Source organism: Lissotriton helveticus, chromosome 9, assembly GCF_964261635.1.
Source record: "Lissotriton helveticus chromosome 9, aLisHel1.1, whole genome shotgun sequence".
NCBI classification, from domain to species: Eukaryota; Metazoa; Chordata; class Amphibia; order Caudata; family Salamandridae; genus Lissotriton; species Lissotriton helveticus.
This window is the reverse complement of record NC_136070.1, coordinates 1,181,568,986-1,181,592,407: the sequence shown is the minus strand read 5'-3', so window position 1 is coordinate 1,181,592,407 and position 23,422 is coordinate 1,181,568,986.

Here is a 23,422-nt window from a genome sequence, read left to right as displayed (position 1 = left end):
GCGACCAATTGAGAGATATTTTGGCTTATTGCTCAGTTCTTACTCTCCCACAGGCGCAAACAGAGAAGGGGATCCATTGGGAGCGATGTGTGTGTTCCCACGTGACAGCGGACCCCCAACCAGGTGAACTTCGAATTAGGCCATGCTCCCCCATGTGATGGCAGGGCACTGAACGGGCCTATACTGAAAGTTAAAAATGCCCGCCTGGGCCTTACCTGGGCTTGTGAACTGACCCGAGTTGGTTCAGACGTCAGCAGGCAGTCCTGCGGCCTCGTAGTCTCTGGCAGTAACCAAAATAAGTGGCAAGCAAGCAACGATTGCACTGTGCAGTAATCTGTGCTGGCACTGTCTGCAGTACTGATGATTTAGAAATATGACGCAGTGCAAAATGCTTTCTGACTGCAACAGTCACTTCAGAGTGCAGACTCATGCGCGGGATGTCTTCTGCGCAGACTCCATTCCTCAATCCCACTGACCACACCCTTTCCCAACAGGGGTCCCACCCACGCCCTGTAACGAGGTGGGAAAGGGTGTGGTGACAAGCGCCACTCTCGCTGATTGATGTGGAGGGTTAGCGATCCCAGGCTTGTTTTCAAAACGCCCGGGGCTAACTTAACCTCCAGGCCATCAGGGGGTGGAGATTGCTCCCTGCAGCTAAGTCTTTGCCGAGCTGATGACATCCCAGCCTTCAGGGCTGTGAGGTTCTCAGCCGGCAAATACGTAGGCTAGGCTTGAGCAAACAGGGCAGGGGGAGAGTGAGACTTGTCAGTGAGTCACGTGATGTCAATTAACAGCGGCGATATCGGTGAGTGGGGCATACAGTGCCCCGCAGTCTCATGTTTAAGATCTACTGTCAGAGTAATGTTAATGGCATTTTGGCAGCTCGTAAATGAGTATTTTTTATAAACTACTTTGAGCTGAGCATATCCAGCAATGTAACGGGGGCGGAGCCCCGACGCCCACATAGAGAAACCGCCACTGTCTTTTACACCATAAAAATTGGAAATAGTGTCAGGAAATCTGCTCCATTGTCTCCATACTTAAGACGTCTACAGCACTTCAAAAAACACAATTGCCAAGATCCGAAGATCCGAAACTTGGACTGAACCACATCTAAAGTAATTTGCTCCCAGGAAAGATATGAATCCATAGATAAATAATGTACGAATGCCATTTAAATTAACTATGAGTAACTGAACCCCAAATAAGCCACCATAATGTAAAACACTAAATCAAGTCACTTAGAATCCCGTCCTCATGATTGTCAGAGGGATAGTCTACTAACTGTGTCTGTTGAAAACTGGGTCAGCAGGAACTACAATCTCTGGCAGGGTGAAACACAAACAAACCCCAACTCAACCTGTGCTTAACCCCTCTGGTAGCTTGGCACAAAGCAGTCAGGATTTACCCAGAGGTAATGTGTAAAGAATTAATGCAGCACTTCAAACAGTAATAAAGTGAAAACACAACGCACAAAAAATCCCACAATAACTCAGACGAGTACATTTTTGTTACTTGAAACCAAAATTACAAAAATCCAATCAGTAGAACTGGAGATATGCAATTTCAAAGTTTTTGGTAAAAATAGCGCCTAGAAAGCACAAAGCACCAACTGTGATTATCTGGTTGCGCAGATGATGGACAAAGTAATAAGTTCAGGCTGACCGTGATGGAGTGCGGGCCATATACTGGGACCAAATAAGCCTGCTGTACAAGAGCAATTTAAATCCTGGTTGTAAAGTGTTGCGGAATCCCATTGTGGAGGATGCATTGCACAGTGGCTGGTCCGAGTATCTGCGAGGTTGCAATGCGAGTTCCTGTATCACTGTCAAGGATGCAGTCAACGTTGGGCTTGAGATGCAAAGTCTTACATCAAATATGCACAATGAACCAGCGGTTCCGAAGAAGCTGTGGGGCTGCGATGCAGAAATGTGGGGCATGTGATGCGAACGCCTGTTTTGAGGATGCAGCGTGCAATGGTGGTTATGATGAGACTGCAGGCTGCAATGCGAAGTCCAGGTCGGTGATGCCGTGCTGCCAGTCCAGGTGCTGGGTTCAAGGTGGTTGGAACTTTTTCTTTCCCCGTGGCTCTGATCAGGAGGCTATCAAACTAGCACTTGTAGTCACGCTGGTGGACCTGGGTTCAAGATGCAGGTCCAATCCTTTCACTCAGGCTGCACGAGAGCAGGGGAGCAGGACAACAGAGTAACAGTCCTTTTTGTAGAGGAGCACAGCAGTCCTTCTGAGTCTTCCACAGATCGAAAAGTATTCTGAAGAGTTGAGTCTGTGGGTCCAATATTTATACCTGGTGCCAGTTTTGAAGAAGGAGAAAGTTCTGGAGGGTTCCTCCCTCAGAGTTGCTTAGAATGTTCTGCCACCCTTCCCTGGACCCAGCTAGTCTGGGGACAAAAAATTGTTGAACCCTGTGGGAGTCTTTGTGATCTGCAAGTATTGTGGGTGACAGCTCCTCCCACTCATCAAGTCAGAGATGGTCCATCCTTCCAACACCTAGCTTCCCTTTGTCTTACTGTCTGAGCAAAATACAAAGGCTAACTACCAGCTACATCTAATCATGTGAGTCAGGATACAGGCTGTATGCGTTAAGTAGTTGCGAAAAAAGCCAACTTTTTAAATGTGGCATTTTAAGACATGTTAATTCAAATCTGACTTGACCATTGAAAAAAAATTACAATTCATTATACACCAAACTCGATCTTATTAATTACTCCCTATTGAAAGCGATCACTTATTTAATGTAGTAAGTAAACCCAAGGGTATTCTAGTGAAAAACTACCACAACATGTAAAAGTTAAAAGTACATGTCCAACTTTTTAAATAAACTGCCCCCTGTCCTGTGGGATATTTAGGTTATATCCTAGGTGTGACTTACATGTATTAAAAATGACAGTTTAGGCATGGCAAAAAGGTTTATTTTACAAGGTCGAAATGGTAGTTCAAACTGCACACAAAGGCTACAATGGCAGGACTGAGGCATGTTTAAAGGGCTACTTAAGTTGGTGGTGGCACATTCAATGCTGTAGGCACACTAGAAGCATTTAATGTGCAGTCCCTAGGTCCATGTAGGGCCACTTTACTACGGGCTTAGGTGTGAATGAAGCATATGTTTAAAGGAAAGAGCACAAGCACTTTAGCACTGGTTAGCAGTGGTCAAGTGTGCAGACTCCTAAAAACCAACATAAACATGTTCAGAAAACAGGAGGGTGAAGGCAAAAAGTAAGGGAATGACTCTACAGAAAGAGCTAAGTCCAACAGAGTCATTTAAAAATAATCACACATCACATATTCTAATCCAAGAGACCTGTCCTATACCACCAGTATTGTTACTATCCACTATATCACATTTCTCTAATATCAAAAGTACTGTAGTGGTAATCAAAAGGAATTTTAATTGCTTAGTAGAGTAATTAGGATTCTTAATGATTGGATTTCTGGCTGGCACGGAGCTGGAGGTGCAGGGTTGTTACTCAATACAAGTTTAGTTATACTTCCATAGCCTCAGGTTTAGTGTTAGACCTATCATCCTTAGCGTGGTCTTTCCCCAAACATTTCATAATCTTGTATTGGGAATCCCTTAAAATACTTTTAAGCTGCAAATTCTGATTGGAAAGGAGTAACTGCATCATGTTTCATATCTTTAGAATGGCAATGATAAATCCTCTTCAGTGGTAAAGCTGGATTGAACATTACTGTTTTAGAAATGTCAATTTTAGAAAGTGGACATTTCTCTGCTCTTACTGCTCTGCCTGCCTTGCAGCTTTTCTCTAATACACGTCTGGGTGGGTGACAGCTACATTTTGTGCATTCCCTCTAGACAGACACAAAAACAGGATGGGTGGATGGGACAGAAAATGCATTTGCATTCACCTACATTCTAATAGCCGTATCTGGGCAGGGTGAGGAAGCTGACATTTACATCTGAATAGGCAGTATATTGTGTCCAACACAAAGGGCTGATTACCGCCCACTGTTATCCTTGCAGACAAAGCTGAGATGATAGGGGACCTGTGCACTTCAAGGGTTGCTTTGTAGTCACTCCCACTTGAAAATCACATTTTAGCTTTGAGTACTGGGGCTCAAGTACCAAGCACCAAGACAGTACAGTACTGAACTGCAAAGAACGCTGCTGGAGTAAAGACTGCTATGCCACAAGAATTGCCACTTTGCCTGACTGCTGCTATGAAGGATCTGCTTTCTGCTTTGCTGATCTGCCCTGCTAAGGACAAGGAATGTACCATTCTCACTTGAACCCAGAGTGACTCCAAGAGCTTGCTGGCTTGCCACCTGTTCTTAGGGCCATCAAAGACTACCTGCAACTCTGCAACAGCACCTGGACCATCTGTGAGCCCTGACCTGCCAAGTTGTACCAATCCTGTCCTGGGCCCTTGAAAGGTAATTTCTGCTGTTCAAAGCTATCTAACAAAACCCAGTGACAACTTTGTGCTGATCGAAACCAACACACTGCCCTTCGACTCTGATGCAGAAGCCAATCAACAACATCACCTCGACGGACTGCACAACTTGACGACAAAGAACGCTGCGGCTCGACCATGACGCAGCACCTGCACTGTGAAGTGATTCGTCGACGAAGCCTTAATCGACTGTGGGGATAGGTGCCAAAGCTCTTCTCAAATCATGGATTCAACGACGATGTGGCGACTCCTCTACTCTTTGCATCAAATCCTCAGCTTCGACGCATGCTCTATCCAAGGTACTTTGTCAGCTGGACCTGCCTGAGCCACGTAGCCAGCCTGCCCTCCATTATGGTCTGCATAAACTTTGGATTTACCTCAGTCTAGCTCCATTTCAGGTAACTCATTAGCGCTAATGACTTCTAACCACTATTTTTACTGTATTCTTTCAAACTTCGTAACTCCGATTCTACTTATTGGATTGTTTTTGTTTTGGTTTTGTTTTACTCATAAAATGATTCTTTATTTTCCTAAAAAAAAGAATTTGTGTGGTGTTTTCATTGTGTTACTGTGTGGGTGTGTTGCACAAATACTTTACCTTTTGCCTATTTAGATAAGGCTGACTGCTCTGTACCAATCAACTAGAGGGTGAGCACAGGTTATCTTTTAGTGTGTATCTAGCTTACCCTGACTAGGATTGTGGTCCCTAATTGGAAAGGGTGCATATATCTGCCAACTGGAAACCCATTTCTAACACTGGTGATTAGCGGTGAGGATACAACTTATGTTTGTGCAATACTATATAGTAATTCAGTGATCACTACAATTGATGACTGCAATTCAAGCCTTTTTCAAATCCCCCTAATTGGCTTTTTGATTGTTCTGCTAAACATTGTCTCACTTTGGAGAAGCAGCACCTGCACCTGCAGTATTTCATTTTTATCTGAACAGGTTAGAGTCTTACACGGTTAAACAGTTGGAGATTTCTGCAAGGACTTTGAAGTGTCTACAAGAGTTTTCAAATGAAGGTGGAGCTGCAGAAATCCTTGCGAGTCTGGACTGAGACCCGGGTGGCAGGGGATGACAACCCAGAGGAGAAGCAGGACATTCCTGTAGATTTAGGATTGCCCGTAGAAGGGAACAACAACTTGCAAGGAGCAGCAGTGGTTCCAAGACCAGGGAACAGTGTCTCCTCCAGGAATCTGTCCCCGGAGGAGCTGGCAGACAGCAAGAAGGAAAGTAAAGTAAAGTTGGAACTTGCCAAATTGGAGTAGTCCAGAGAAGAAACGAGGCTGGTCATGGTGGAGAGGAAACTGACCCCTGAGATCAACTTCAAGGAACTGGACATTACAACCCTACAAGTGGGGCCCAGCAACAGAAATGATGGCAGCATAACTGCCATGTCCACTGGTGAGTTCAGAGTCTGGATACCCAAGGAGTTGGTGCCCAGTTATGTGGTGGGAGATGGCATAGACAAATGCTGTGCAGCTTCAAAATTTGCTTATTAGTGCAAAAAGTCCCAGAAGAGTTCTGGGGTGGTAGTTTATGGGAGTATATGCCCACGGTGGGGAGGGACACCCTCCTTACACTGGAGTTTGAGCACCAGATATGCTACGCTGCTATGAAGACCATCCTAAAGAGTACATTTGTACTGACCCCTGAAAGGTATAGGCTTAGATTCAGGGGCAGGCACAAGATATAATCACAAACATGGGTGATGACTTTTCAGGGCTGTATAACTTAATTTTAAAGGAGCTCATGCTTGATATTAGCTTTCCAGAACTGCACCAACACCTAGTTCATAGTAAGTTAACAGACCCCAGGACACCTGCTGAGGAGGCAGACATCTACTCAGCATCATAGTGTCTAAGAAGGCATCGGGGGGACTCCCAAAAGGGTGGTCAGGGTTCCACCAGAAGGAGTGGGGAAGTAAAAAAAACAAAGTTCTCTAAAGGCCTCCAAAACAGCTCACATGGGAAAGGATATGGTTCTCATATCCAATCAGTCCAAAAAAAGAAAAACTACCCTGACAAAAGTCAGCAGCCCAAGTCCATCAAATGCTATGAATGCGAAGAGTATGGACACTACAAGAAGAATCCAAAGTGAGCACCACCTCTCACTGGAGGAAAGAATCCAGTGGTGACTAGTGTAGTGCTGGGGCAGGAGTTTATCCCAGTTAATCGGGGGGAGTTAGTGGGGTTACCCTAGTGTCTCTGGGTGACAGTGAGAATGTTCCTAAGATCCATGTGCCATCAAATCCTACTAAGTATAGGCAATGGGTCACCACCAACGGGCAAGGTGTTGAGGCTCTAAAGGATACTGATACCAGCATGACTATGGTAAGGAGTCAGATGGTGCCCCCAGAGCAGGTGATTCCACCAAGTTGTCATGGCTGACAACAGAGAGGGTCACTATCTGGTGGTCCTTGTTTCATTTGAGTGTGGGGGGTTAGGTCTTCTGGAAGTTGCTGTGAGCCCCGCAATGTCTATTGACTGTTTGTTGGGTATTGACTTTGAGCACAGGAAGGAAGTGGAGCTCAAGGCTCATGTGATTAGATATGTACAATGACAAGGTACATAGCTGCCCAGGATGGGTGTCAAAAGGCAGGAGCCTGGAAAATAGCCCATCCTGCTGCTAAAAATGGGAAAGGCAGCAGGTCTGCACAAGCCAGAGTCAACTAATTAAATGTGACAGAATTCAGCCCCTGAGTGTTTTTCCTGCACATTGTTGTAAATGCCAGGCATTATAAAGTTGTTGAAGTGTCAATCAAGGAACACTTATGACATTCACTATAGGTAGGTGGAAGTGGTGGATGTAATTGTTTTCAATCTATTATCAACATGTTTTAGAAAGAAAATTCTTAGACGTCAGATATCATTCATCATTCTACAAAACTGTGTGTGTCCACCTATCATGGTCAAGTGTGTACACGGGTACTATGGAATTTGAGTGAACGTTTGAAATGTGAGCATGCTGAATTTCGCTTTTTGCCCTCTGAAATCATTTCTTGCTGCTTATGAATGGATGGAATATTTTCTTAACTATGTAGAAACCTTAGATTGAGAAGAACTTACACCTGAAAGAAGTTTAGAGTGCCCATGCATTAGCAGGGTCCTAAGGTTAACAAAGTTACAGGCAAATCCCAAAGTATTAAAATGGCACAGCAAGGGTGAGTTTTTTTAAATGCCATTGAGGATCATAACACACATTTTGTTTTCAAAGAACGTGTTACATTTAATACATTTGATAAATTGGGTTCTGATCCAATTTTACCCCTCTAAATTCTATTGCTTTTGAAACACCTTATGTGTTAATCTCTGTTGTGGATGAGTTTTACTCTCTGGAGGCTGTGCTAAGATGGACTGGAATACTAAACATTACTGCCCGCTTTTCAAAAACAAGCATTTGCAATGCAAACGGTCTCGCCTTTGGGACCTCATATGTATTTAACTATGCAGCACATTAGCCTGGCTGCTGAAACATCTACTGTTCTTTAACATGAAGGTAAAGTCAGCGCCAAACTGCGTGACACACCAGGCACGGGAGCACATGGAGAGACATTTTGCCTTTCAATGGGAAATGGTATAGTCCAAAGCTCTGTTTTTAATATAAAATCAGTGCCTTTGATGGTCATATCACTGAAAATACAAGATTTGAAAAACATATTGTCTATGGGTGCTTGTGGAAGACTATTTCTATAGACTGGAATCTAGAAAATGCTAAAGTGATTCTGGTATTTTACTGACCTCTGCTAGTCGTTTTCTAGCAAGAAAGTTACATAGAGGCAGTTACCAGAAAAAATATAAAAAGTAAGTCCCTCAGTAGAAAGCAATTCTGGTATTTTACTGACCTCCTCTGGTTGTGTTCTATCAAGACAATTAAATAGAGTCAGTTGAACAAGCAGAACGCACTTCTGGTATTTTATTGACCTCTACTGGTCGTTTTCTATCAAGTCAGTTACATAAAGGCAGTTGAACAGAAAAAAGTCTCTGAGCAGAAGCAGGAAAGCCTCGGGGCTGATCTCCAGAGCCCACAAAGTACATACACAAATAAGTATATACTAAAGTATATACAAGAGGTCTTGAATGCTCTACCGAAGAAGAACTGCTGCTGAGCAGCTGGGGTCAGAGACTGCACTGGTTGCATGTGAACACCTGTTTACGAGTGTGCCCCCTTGTGTAGACTGAGCTAGTGGGACTACTGTCTGACTCAGCCCGGTATCTGCACATAGGTAGTCTACCACTGATAGAACATTTAATTAGTTGACTCTGGCTTGTGCAGACCTTATGATGTATTTGGGTATTCAAATATAAATACCCCCATTTGCTTTTGATTTTGTGAGTCTGTTGTGTTTTCTTGTAGTCACACTCTAGCTCAAAGCTGCACCTAAATCCCACCTTTGCTGGACTCAATCTAGAGAGCAGTTGAACATAACTTTTAATGAGCTAACAAAGGTCCAGTGTGCCAGGATAATATTAATTTGGCCATATTCAAACTTCTTCATATACTCTTGTGCTGCAATGTTTTCCGCAGTCATCACCAAATGACAATCCATGTTTCGAGCTACCTTACTGGGCGAAGTTACTTACTGTGCTGTCCAGCAGAAAGATCAAAGTCTCCTCCCACAATTGGCCTGATTTGAGGGGTTTAACCCTGTTCCTGGGAGAGCTTAATTTACCCACACTTGCTGACAAGCCTGGGCATACCCTATCTCAGAGAAACAAAGGGCAGTAACCAGACATCTGGCACCACTTTTACTAGGAACTCTCCTTTGATGTTTTGAAGTGAGAGGAGCCATCTTGTTCTGTTAGGTAGGGGAGAAGTTAAATGTTATTGAAGAGCTGTGGCAGAACTAGAGTTGATTCTGCCATGCAGTTATGGATCAGGGAAAAAGAGATAATGTGATATCTTTAGATTGGACAGAGATGCCAAACTTCAATAACTCTTAACTTCTACTTTTAAAGGCCTCCGCAAGAAGATAACCCTAAGAATATTCCAGGACCTGGGAAACTACACCTGCTGATGAAAACTGTTCTGCAAGAAAGAAGACTCCTGACTCCTTCTGAAGAAAGTACTGATGGGCTACTGACACCTGCTGATGAGAAGGTCTCAATGATTCCTGATGAAAACAGAGGACTCAAGGATTTCTGACTTCAGCTGGCACCCAGGCTCTGTAACTTGTCTCCAGGTCTAGAGGTGGACTCCCTACCACCTCTAGAGAAAGGTAGATGGTGGACATGCTAGAGATCCTGGAGGAAAGTGTTCCCCTGTCTCGTCCTGTTAAGAGCACCACAAGAGGAAGACCTCCTGACTTGTGTTAAGGGCATGAGCACCCTGCAAGTGGGCAGGCGGCTTTTGGGGCTGGTGAGTGTAAGCAGGATGTGTATCCTGCCTTGGTGGCCAGGGGGTGCTGCTAAGGAAGACCCCTCTTCAAAGAGATTATAACTAGCTAGTCCAGGATTTTGCAATTTTGCGATTTGCAAAAACGTCTGTGTTTTAATGGTGGAATGCCAGGGCAAGGGTGTTGGGAGGGTGGGGCAGTGTTTTCAGGATAGGATGGTGGATTAGAGGCTGTTGTGGGGGGTATGGTGAGTGGCAGCCAGGTGGGTGGCAGTGTTTTGATTGAAGCAGTCAGGGTGTGGGTGTAATCTTTAGGGAATAGCACATTGGGAAGTTGTTTCGGGGTAGGGTGGAAGGGCATGATTGTAAGGACCAATGATTTGTTGGTAAGGGATGTAAGTGGTGCTTTGAGGCACAGGGAGTATTTTGGAGCAAGGGGTTGTTCTTCACAGGTATGTGGCAGTGTTCTGGGGTAGGGTGACAGGGAAAAGTACTGGATTGTTCTAACTCTTTTTTGTTCTTTTATTGAGTGTTGGACAGAATAGCCTGCTAGTTATGGAGTTGTTGGCCTGTCTGATAACTGCAATAGGTGCTTGCTGCTGTACTGACACTGCCTCAGGTCAGTTTGGGGTTCTGGACACGTTTGTGGAGTAGTCCAACATCTATTTGTGCGATTACATTGGAGTTCTGCATTTCCTTGTTCCTTTAATGGTCATATTCCTGTTTGACAGCCACTGCATCAAATGCATCAAACAAGGAAAATCTTGCAAATCTCACTACGTCAGTTGCAAGTGAGTTTTTCTGACAGAACGCCTATTCTTCATACATTAATTTCTCTGTGTCACAACCGGATTCCACAAAGGTTTTTCTTTTCGCGCAGGCCCCAGAAAACTAATGCAACTCAGCCAAATGTGTTGCAGTGTAAATATGGAGCTAACAAAGCGCCAGCGCTGGAGCCAAAACAAATTATGCAATTGCTGCACAAGCATCTTGTAAATAATATTCCTCTCATTTCCTGCTTTCGTATTGCACATCTTCTACATGGTTGGTAGCAGAAAGCAGAGATACCTGCAACTCCTTGCAGAGACCCATGAAATGAAACAACGAATGGCACTTGACCCTTGCAGTACATGCTAGCATTCTTGGTTTGCTGCTGTACAGTTCCACTGCAAGTACTTTGATGGCTATGCTGGGTTTGTTGAGTTTAAGATGCAAATCAGCAAGTCTCCTCTTGATTCCCTTGAACTTTTGCAGAGGATTCTGGGTAGCAACAACAGGCACTGTATGAAGTTCAATTGGACATTGTGGCAGACAAATGACAAAATATTTTAAGTATGATGGAACTATTCCAAAGTCAGACACCAGTGACAATGAAGGTTTTAGATTATCTCGAGCACCTACACTTGAACTGCACAAACAATTCAGTGATTACTCTGGAGTCTCTAGGACCATTCCTTGGGATGACTGCAAGGGCTAAATTGGCTCAGGCACTGAAAAAGCAGATAATAGCACCGCTCAATGAAGCACTTGAAAAGGCACATGAAAAGGTGGGCAGGTATGTGGTTGAGGCCCAACCACGATTCGAATTCCTAAATCAAGTTCACCTTTTCCATTTTGCACAACTCTAGTTGCACATCCCTAGTTTGAGCAAGGTTCCTGATAGGAGCTATACCTTTACTTTGAACATGCAGACAAAGAAACACTACAGACATCCGTTTTGGGAGTGATTGGTACTGAACTCTTTTGGCATGGGATGACTGACTGCATCCCTGTCCTTTCCAGGTGGCAGCCATGTATAAGGACTGTGCCACCAGTTCTGCAGATGCTTCAAGGACCAACAGCATTTATCAATTTATTTTGTCAGGCAGACTCCTGTCCCTCTCAGAGCAATTAATCCATGTATTATTGTTTTTACAATATATTCTGAAGCAGGATGTTAAGCTTGATTTGGGCTGCTCAGAACAATTTGAGGCCTGATAGCATAAAGACTTCAAACAATGTCTTAGCATAAACTTTTATGTTCTAATATACCTCCCAAAAATTGATTTCATGATGTTTGGTGGTGAAGCAATTACAAAGAAAAGAACAGCAAAAATGCCACAAAATGTCCATATTTGTGCCACCATATTTTCATTTTGGTGCCGCTAAATTTGCTAACCTTTGCAGCAGTGTCCTGGGGCCCTAAACATGGAATAATATCATTGGGCTAAAAAGTAAAATATGTTGAAAACCTGGGCTGGTTGGGACCTGGGACTGCTAGGTGTCCCCAAAAACGTATCTAAATGAAATTAAAATGTAGACTCTGATACCTGAGGGTTGAACTACAAGGCGATTGGGATGACATGGGTCAGAAAATATGCTTACATGAGATAAAGTTTCCAATGCATAAAATAATTGAGATCAAAGAGAATAATGAACTTTTATTGGACATAATTTACACAGACCACTGACATATCAGTAAGTGCAATACTGCCCAGGATTCAACTAATGAATTAAATGGTGATGGCATTGATGATAAACCAGATGTTGGTGAGGCTCCTGAGAAGCTAATATTGAGCAGAACAGGCAGACACTGAGTATGATTTGCAGAATGACAGAGAGATGACTGTCTCACAAAAAGTCTATATGAGTTGTATGTCTCCTAGAGGGCATCAATAGAAGTGACGCAGAAGACATGGGCATCATTGCATGAGACACAGAGTGCTATATAGTAGGAAATCAGAACAGAAGCCAGCTAGTGACCACTCTTTCAAAATGGTGCTGAATGAGACAATGTATGTACAAAAACATCTGCTGGTGTTGGTTGAAATGTGTGATGCCACGTGAGTGCAGAATGTGTTTACTTTCCATAGCTACTTCATGAGCTATGAGCATGGATAGTATATATTGCCGTCAGGTGTATCCTTTGGGTATTAATAACCAAGGGAGCAGCAGTAGGCAGTTTGGTAGAGTAAGTGCTCCATCCACCTCTGCCTAATATTGATAAGAACATTAGTGGCTGTATTACAGAAAGTATCGCCGGGGCACAACGGATATGTGCTCCCACTTTGTGTGCCCCTGAGCCACTTTGGTGCTACAGAAGGAGCTACAGACACTTATGCTGCCCCTTCTGTAATACTCTAGGGTTGTGCAGCCACCTGGAGGGAGTGAAGGGGGTTCTATGGACCAACCCGACATCCCCTTGCAGGCAGCTGCTGCCACTCACTGCACTCACCCGCAAGGGGATCTCAAATCCCCTTAAAAGAGCAGACGGGTTGCTGCCTGCACAGTGAAATACTGTGCGGCTGTTTCAAAGCCCCTCCATTTTTCACCTAAATGCACTGCCCCCAGATTAGTGCAAGTCTGCGGCTGCCCTAGGGGCAACACATTCTATGTAGTTGCGTGCACTTTCCTTGTTTGTGCCCTGTTTTATGTGCCAGGCTCAAACAGGGAACGTGCACCCTATACAAAATAGGGCCCCTGTTTGTTTTGGGGGCGGGGAGGTTTGGGAATTTTATTTAGCACTATCTTGACCGGAGGGTATCAGAGCCCTTTACATGAGCACCAGCTGCGTTACAAACAGACGCATTCATATTTTGTTAGCCACTGGGAAATACAGTGATATACCAAGAAACACAGGGTGTTGAGCGACCCTGAAGCTTCTCGAACCCGGTTCCCCAGGTTCGAGGTTGACCGCTTTAGCCCTTAGCCCACATCCTCTCCCTCAAAGTTTTGGGAATGTGAAGGTAAATGCAGGACTTCATCTCTCACTGGGTTTGGTGTTTGATGAGTGCCGTGCGATTTGTTGAGTGTTTGATATGTGTTTCACTTATTGTTGATTAAGTTGCTATACCTGACAGCAATACTGAATTTGCCACTTTGGGGCGATTTGGTGTTTGATTGGCTGGGGGCTATGGTCACAGTGTACCACAAGACAAAGGAATTAAACCTGTTAGAAGTAACAGAACATGTTTGAAAAGCATCTTGGTCCTTTAAGTGTAAACAAACGATCTCTAAAATAGAAAAGCACTGGGAGTTATTCTGGAGATACACACACAAAGATGTCATGAGTTATTAAAAACCCCACATCCGGTGCCTTTGAAAACTGATGAAAAGTTTGAAGGAGACACATGCTGGTATAATTAAGGCTCATTGTGACTGCTGAATACTCCATCAGGAGCACGGGTTGAAAGACAAAAGCAAGGCGCAGATCTTTAGTAAATGACAGAATACAGTGGCTGATAGCCACATGATGAGTTTGAGTACATAATTAATCCCCAAAAGAGCATGTGACATAAAATGGAAAACCCTACCTTTCCCTGCGTGCAATTCGAACAGTATGGGAAGGAGGGAGCTGTGTACTGAAAGTCTACAAATAACACAGGCACAAGCAGTGCATCTAGTGTTTATCGAAAGAAATACAATTTAAATGATGGATCTTGTTGTTTGAGGGGCATGTTATGTCACTCCACTATGACAAACGCGTGTGCAACATGCATGCTAAAACTGACAAACGAATAGCTTGCCCCAAAGAAAGCTTTCATGCAAGTTGTTTGATTTTGTCTATGGTAAATAAAACTCCTGAACAAGACTTTCACCGTTACAAGTGCTGAAATTATTTTTTGTAAGTCAAACAGCTGCCCATTATCAAAATAAATGATGGACTTTTCTGAGTTTCTTTCCAGTAAATATCAACCAGATCAAATCAAAGCCCTAAGCTGAAACCAGATTCATCACAGACACAGCCCACATTTCATTACGCCTCATTTACATAATGTCTATCTGTTACGATAGAATACTGTGTAATTAACTGACAAACAGCTGCTGTAGCAAACATAACTTCTTCCAGAGACGATGTGAGCCATTTTTGTCTGCAGTGTATGAGATATGATATATCGAAAATGCACCATCACTCCAGATTGTAGACCACTGTACAAAAAAAATGAGAGGAACTGCTTTCTCTCAAACACCTTACTAAAATCTAGAGTGAGAACCAAGATGTTGAAATCACTCTATAAGTGACCACAATTTCTAAAAGAACTGCAGTACCCCTAATAAATTATATAAACTTCGTCTAAGTGCTGGTATACTGTTTATTTGTATCTTCCTTCTTTCTTGTGACCCTCAAAACCAGTTATTGTCTTCAAAGCATTTCTATAGAAAGTACACTTTGCACTGCTCCTGTACTGGGAACCAGGGGGAAATGGTACCTACTCGATCACAATAAACCGGCAGCAAAGGTGTCTTTCAAGTAACCATCGATCAAATTTAAGACACATTTTTTTTCAATCATGTCAATAGCAACCTCCTGCTTTGTGAGTCTGTTATTGTAAAACAAAAATCTTTGCTCAGCAGATGCATCAAGCATGGCACCAACTCAGCAAAGCTTTAGTGCCTTCAGTGAAGCCACTGAGATAGCAATTCTACAGAAGGTACAGAGATCCCAACCTGCCTGACAGGGATCTCAGACTATGGCGGGGAGCCTTCTGCTATCGGAGTGAAGGCTGTAACCTCTGCTGGCCCAGCAAGCCCTTGAGGTTTTTCAGGATGAAGAGAGCCCCTTTGACATATTTTGCTTTTTTGAACCATTTTTGATCTGTGTCTGCGAGGTCCAGTCCGATTTTAGGAACTTTTAATAGACTAATACGATTGAAGAGATAGGTGTTGTCTTCATTAGCTGTCTCCTGGATATAATCCTGGATTTGTATTGTAGCTGTTTGCTTGCTACATCCTTTATGAAATCCAGATTGTTAGTTTGTAAGAAACTTGTAGGGGTCTGTATGCAAAGTAAGATGCACAGCAAAAAAAATTTTTAATGGCTTTCTATAGCAAAGGTACATTGGTAACTTTCTATAGTTGGTCAGGGAATTGGAGTCTGGGAATATGCTTTTGTGTAAGAATGAGTTAATGATAATACACCAGATAAAAAATAAAAAAATGATAATGCACCAGATATTTAGATGCTATGATAGGAGCTTTTGGTTGTTCACACCAGTATCTAATCTCTCAACATAATGTGGGTTTCACTCATTTGATTAGGTTGTGAAATTGCTCTTTGGAGATGTTTTCAAAGTTAGATATTTGTTGTGGTGAATCTTGTAAACACATTTTGAAACTGGTGGAGTATGGTTTTTATATGATCTCTGTTCTTGGAAGAAAAAACATTTTGATAGTTCAATTTGTTTTGCTTGCCATTGAGATATGGTATCTTCTGCTTGTTGTTTTGTAGTCATCTTGATCATTTAAAAGAGAGTTATCAGTATGTTTAATGCATCCTGTCCTTTCAAATGAATTACAACAAATTCCTAGTTCCTTCTGCCATTTTTAGTATTATCAACTGTATATAGGTTGTTTGCTTGCTCTCCAGTTAGATTTTTATTTTATGAGAACCAAGGATTGGAGACGCCAGAAGTGTTTTTCAATATATTGAGAGGATCGAGTTTATCTGTTTTCGACAATGGGGTCTTGTTAAAAAAATCCCAGGTTTTAGATGATACCTGTATTTTTGCAAATATCGGACAAGACTTTTTGAATGGTTAGCAAAAGTAACTGGTCAGGGATATTTAAGAAATGTCCATTTATTTAAAGTCTGGTTGAGCTGTAGATTTTGTGAGAGTATTGTATGAAGTTGATCTAAAATGGAATGGAAAAAGGTCCTGCCAGAGTACCCCAGATGCTTGAAACACGTGATATTCTTTAGATTGCCTTTAATAAGGTTTAGTGTTTTGATTCTCATGTGTGTTGGAAGTGTACATAGCTGTTTCAGGCTGTTACTGGTAAGGACCACATGGTGTGTGATGTAATATTGTCATTGCTATTGCCCCAGTGCCTGTCAAAGTCGTTGTGGGGATTATAGGGGTAAAGGGTGGGAAGTAATGTAGTTCCTATATTCCCAATAGGCTCTGCGCATTGGAATAATATATTCAGCAGTGTAGACGTAGGACTGAGGTCAACTAGGTCTCTACTGACTATATTAGACTTAAGTTTTTTTGCCAGCTAGCTCAGAGATCACTAGAAACTTTCTCGAATAAACGAGGAGGAGTTTAACCTCCCTGGAAAGACAAGAAGGGATTAGCTTCTGACAACCATATAACATGACAACTTTGCTCTCTCAGAATAAGAGTGTATCCCTAGAGTCGTGTGAAAACAACAGACAGCTATTTCACTCAGTCAAGTGTGCATACTTAGTTTCACCAGAGTGCAGAGAAAAGAAAGACGGGCGTTTTTAATAAAAGGTTGTTATTTATTGAGCAGTCTTCTTTCTCATACAAGAGAAATGAATTGCCACAATTGCAATACTTATAGTAAAGTAAAGTGCGTACAGTAAAAGGAGGATTAAGAAATAATTCTGTAAAAGCAGTGATATGGTTTCTTAGCCATACGATACTTTAAAATAGATAAAATATATACATACTTATATACATTGACTAACGTACTCAACTGGTGCTTCTAAATACGCCTACCCCGGTGTACCTGACCTAAGCCTAATATGTGGGAAGGAGTAAGTAAGTAGCAGTTTAAGTTAAGTTGGTTTTGCCAAGAATCTGAATCAAGAATTCTCTCTAAGGTTTTAGTCAGCTCCGTACCTGGGTATTAGAAAGCAGGAGGTCTTGTATCTCTCTCAGGACTCGATATCCCAGTAACCCGCGAAGGTATCTGGAAACATCTGGATTTCTCGGCAGGAGAAAAGACAGCGTCAAAAGGGAGGGGCAGCGTCCGTGGGCTCTCGCATCAGCTGGGCTCTCGGGCAAGTAGATAGCTGCTCTGCTCCAAAACCACCACTGTGTGTTTGCTTAATGCAACGTTCATATATTTATACCTGAAAGGTGCCAGGTTTGACGTAAGGTTGGACATAAGACATCAATAAAGATGTCACTAAGAACTGGCCGTTCTTACAGTGCTTTACAGGAGTTCTAGGACGAAATCAAAACAAAAGCAAGGGGGATTTCCCAGGTTGCTGGAGGTTTGGTTTGTTTAGAGAACTCGTTGTGCTTTCTAGGAGTCTGGGGAAGTAGCCTTGCTTAATGTGACAGCATGTGCTATGACTGAATATGGATATGATTACTATGCCGTTATAGGGATATTATTGATTATAACCGAACAAGGGCATAAAATAGTAATATCGATTTAGGCTCCTGGATAAAAACACAATACCCACTCCACGATCCAATGTCCATCATTACTAAAACTGAGCAATAATAAACATTTTAAAGGTGCATGTGTATTCCAACCCACCCCAAAATATATATATTTTTTTTTGCATTTGAAATGGTGTATGCGAAATACACGAAAATGATATTGGTACTGTACGTTTTTCAAGCAGTGTAATCATTCAGTTAAAACGATGCATATATATGATTAGCTGAACGATTTGCGAAATTTACACATGAAATGGCTCTTAATACAGAAAAGAAGGTCGAGACCATTCCATCACATATAAATACAGTCTCTGTAAATGTGCTAGAGGCTGAGATGATATATTGTCTCTAGAGTTCCTAAAAATAGAAGCTCTGTTCTCTAAGAATAGTTCTACTTTAAGCAGAGTACATGTGCCAGGAAAAAGGTAAATATTTTGGAATTGAAGAAAAAAAAATGTTGCTTTCAGTGGGAGAAAAATAGTTCCAAATATTTTCAGTAGCTTTTGTTTATCAAAGCTGAAGGCCAAATTCAGAGTTCAGGGAACGCTGTGTGCTCGTTTGCTTAAAAAGTTATTCTTTTTGTTCAGGGGAGAACATCATTTCAGACAGACTCGCAAAAAAGTTGTCTACGGCTTCAGGTGAAAGTTCGATTAAGTTCGAAAATGCCGCAACTGAGCAGTCTCGAGCATGATTGCTATCGTCGATGTCAGGATCAGCAAGAAGGTCGTACCTGGGTGATGTTGCTCTCATATCGTACTTCACTACCCCCTAATCGTAGTAGTGAAGTCTCAACGAATGCCGTCATCAAAATGGGTAGCCGCTGGGGACAACACGATGCATGAGCCGTTATCGGACTTAGCAAAGTATCTATATCCATTGGTATTGCTGATGGTAGTGTAAGACAGACGTCCAACACGCATTCTTCTCCGCATAGCATACATCGAAGCACAGGTAAGATGCAATTCTGCCAGATGGGTCTGAATGAAAGAAACCTGGTCATGTTCAGATCTCTTAGCCGGGCTAATCCAAGGACTTTAGTTATGCGGTCCCGATAGCGTATAACTAGGATCGTTTATTCCATTGTTGCCGGAGTCTTGTCTGCGACTTGGCTTGCCATATCGAAGCAGAAGGATCAAAAATAAAATGCCTGCTACGAGTCCCAACAGAAGTGGTAGGCCGCCAAAGACAGAATGGACAAAATTAGGAAAAATGCCCAGAACTGTTTCGAAGGGTGTTAACAGTCCCGAAAAAATTGTCTTAAATATATGTGGGACACCACTGGTATCAGACATATTTAGGATTTGGCATAGCATATCTGCGAAATGCACGGGGCAATTTGTTGATAAAAGGGTATGTGTCTCTGCCGTTGTCCTTGCAAATTGCAGATCATACGTTTCTTTTGATAACGTCAAGGGCACCGTTGTCTGTAAGGACAGACTTTATTCTGCTTAAAGTATCAATTCGAATAAAAGAGATATTCAAGGAAGGCCAAATTTTTGCCTCCATGTCTGGAGTGCTGTTTGGATACAATACTTGCATACCGAAAGTGACCATTGAACTCACGCTCACGAGATAGGCTTTTCCTGGCACCATGCCACAACAGCTGTGGTCCACTATTAGAATGTAACTCCCGTTAGAAAGTCGTCTAAAGAATGGCTCTATTTGCGTTGCAGGTGTGCCGTGCTGGTGACATGAAAGGTTATTTGAAGTCCCCTCACAGGCCCCATGCAGGTCAATACCTTAACACAGAAGTATACCGCTTAGTGATTGTTTACAATTTTTACCACTAAGAAATACATTCTAATTCTTTTCACCGTAACATGTGTGTGTATAAGGTCATTTCCATGATGACTTAATGTAACCTTTACCCAACCTTTCATACTGGCCCGCTGGTATATACTCTTGACAGTATTTAAATTGGAAAGTTGTTATCGGAATTGTCATTATTTCATGTATTATCCATTCAATGACAGGTCTTTCTGACATTGTCAATGGTAATCTCTCAAGTTTTTCAATGCTCAGAATCGTATAGTCTGCTCCTTTCTGTGCCAAACTGATTTGTGTATCAGTAAGGTTAAAGATAGAGAATAATAACGTCGTGTTGATTAAACGCCAGGGCACATAGCCTGAACGCATATTTTGCAACGTCCAGCCAAGCTGTACAATAGAACGTAATTGGGACTGACCGTGTTGTAACATTAGTAAGTCCTGCTCTATGATATCAATAGCAGAGGATACAATACTCTCCAGTGAATATATTCTGGAGGACAGAGTCATTAACCCATTGTCCACAACAGAAAATTATTTTTCCAAATTAATACGATCAATTTCTCGTATTTTCTCTGCTGTTTTAATTTGCATCACTTTCCAAGCTTCGTTGTAAGTAGCGTATATACCTGCCGCTATGAAACGTTTTTGACGCTGTTTGCGTGGTCCCATTATGAAATCACGCAAGTCAGCACCTTCTTTAAGTAAAGTCTAGTGTTGCTTAATTTCAGCCAGTGTGGATTTCTGTAACCATTCGAGGCAGAGTTTCCCTACACTGTATGTTGTGACTATCCCTGGAAGTTGTCTCTGGGAGTATCTAGGGTCTGGCCTGGTCAATTTGAACCCCTAAATTTTGTTCAGGAATCTATCTTGACAGTTATTTGTGTCTGTGGGCCAGATCAACCCTTTTTTCCAATCAGGATGTGTTCTGTTTTGGTTTAAAATATGGGATACGTCTATCTCAACATCTGTAGTGCTATTACTGTCAGGTGTTGGCTTTGGAATAGATGGTTTGTTTAAGTCTTTAATTTTGGCTAGGCCAAGACAGGTTGTCTGTTGAATTGTGTCATTCAAGAATATAATTTGTTCTGGGATCATGCAGGCTTGAAATAATGCTTCTAGACCTTGGACCTGCCATTCTTTTGTACCCCAGATGGTTTTTGTTTCAATGTTATGTTTCCAAAAATCAAAACCAAATGTAGTCAATTTTTCAAAAAATGTTTCTGAATAGATCAATTTAGTGTTTGTCAGCATTGTTTTCATCCCTGTCTTATTTAACAGTTTGAAATAAAAGTTTTCTGCTTCACTTGTGTTAAACCCTGAGAAGTATGGGAATTTCTCGTTAAATGTTTTCGAACTACCTTTTGGTGGAGTTGCACAATGTTCCCATTGATTATAATTAAAAACATTTCTAGGTTGAGCAGATTTGTGCAAATAGTGATGTGCATAGTGGTTGTAGCAATACATTTCTTCATAATTAGATGAACCTTGTAAGTAATCATGTTCTGTAAATTTTGCTGACATTACTAAATCTGACATCATATCATTAATGCTTTCAAAGTCCCAATCATCAGAGAATGTACTTGGTTTTACAAAGTCACTTAATGAAACCTTCAACTGGTGTGGATATTTCAAGAGCTCGACCGGGCCATAGATTTCGTAATCCATTTTGTCCCAAGCTACCCCACCGGGTATTGGATTGGCTGTGACATTCACTGATGATAGTTCTCTTTTCTCGATGTGAGATGACTTGTGTGGCTTTAGGACCAAGTTGATGTTCTCACTTGCTGTGTCCATTGTACTGTATTTTCCCTCAATGAAATTTCCCAAACAAAGAACCATGATTAGCCAAAGCAGGAGGAAAAGTACACCTAACACAATCCAAAATTCAATCCATGGAGAAATCAGATAAGTTTCTTTGAGTTGATGAAAGAGTTCTGTTACTTTGTCTTGAAAAGTTTTTGTTGTTGGCTGTTCTTCAGGCTCGCTTGGATCCTCAGAAAAGTCATCGAAATTGATGAAGTAGCCAGATGCAGTTCTGTCAATTGTTGGAATCGCTTCAGGATTTTTATTTGCTCTTGGATTTTTCTTTGTTTCATTAGCATAGTCTGAGGCTAGATCGTTGTAGACTGGTGTTTCTTGACGAACTGTTGCAATTTGGGTTTCAAGAGGCACAAGTTCCATGGCATTGTTGCATAGTCCTTTTTTATTCACTGCAGGTTTATCAAGTGTGATTAGTCTCTCAGTTTGAACCTCTTGTATTGTAGCAAGTTTTGGTGTTCTGCTACTTCTTGGGAGTTCACTGGGGCTACTACTTATTATTGGCCACATGATTGTGGTTTTACCAGGTCGATGGATACAACTCGGTTCTCCTTTTTACCAGCAAGGGGCGGTAGTACAACTGATCTTGTTCCGCTGATAGCTAAGACAGGTACTGCTTTTCTGTAAGAAGGCCCAAATTCCTTCTTCACCGCGATCTTCTCTCTGACCAGATCCCCAATCTTTGGAATCCAGACAGGCCTTGCTGGGACAGGCGGTTTATCTTCAGTGGCTGTTGGCTGCTTTTTTAACTTTACGTTTCTCTGGTCTTTTCTTGTTTCATTTAAGTCCTGTAAAATAGCCAAACGATCTTTGATATCAAAGAATTTTTCTTCTACCACTGAAGTCTGACTATCTAAGTCCTGAATATACATTCTAGTCCCGAACAATAGTTCGTACGGACTGAAACCTTTTAGAGAATTTCTTGGCAGATTATTAAGACTACGTTGGACACTTGTTAAATGTTGGACCCACCCATCACCCGAACCTAATAACCTCGCCGTTATAGATTGCTTTATGTCCCAGTTTTTTCTTTCCACAATCCCATTTCCCTCAGGATGGAAGGGACAAGAGTACCGCAATGCAATGCCCATGCTGGTCATGGCCTCCTTATAAGCTCGAGAGCTAAAAGCAGGACCCTGGTCAGAATGTAGCATGCCAATTGCGTATGTGCCGATATATACTCGCAAATCTTTTATAACAGTTCTAGCGTCAGCCGAGCGCTGGTGTCTACATTTTAAGTGAATCTAGTCTCAAACATAAATGGGACGCATTTCTCCTATTGGATTTCTGCGTATAGATAGCCTTATGCTTTCTAAAAGAAGGGTCCTAGCAATACTCCAGCTGGTTCGCCACTGTGATCTCTGTTGCAGTTTTGACAGCCCTTTGCAAATTTGTAGTTATGCAGGCTCATCCCCGGCCACCAGTATTCTGATTGTAATTCTTTTAGAGATGTCTTGATCTCCTGGTGCCTTAGACCTAATCCCATATGTGCTTCTTGAATCAAGAAGATTCTCCTGTTCGTGTTTGGAATCACTCTATCCCCCACTCTAGGGATTCGAGCAAAAGGAATGGAGTTTGCATCTATTACGTATGTATAATTGAGTGGATAGTGCAGGGGTAGTGCTGCACAGTTGCTTTGTAAAGACGTTTTTACCGCCAGCATGGTTTCCCCGTCTATGTATTTTTCTGAACGCTTTTTTGTGGCTACGGAAGCCGGATTAGTTGCTTCCGCTGTGGCTGTGTCAGCCAATGAATTCCCTGCAACGTGAACGCCATCACGCTGATGACTCAGTGTATGTATCACGTGAGTCTTTTGTAGTTCCTTGTGCAAAGGAACTATCTGTTCCCAAAGCGTTTTATGTTTGATTGTGCCACCTTTTGCATCTTTGAAACCGTTTTGAACCCAGTTCTGCAAGTCATTATTGTAAGATTTGACGCAGTAATGCG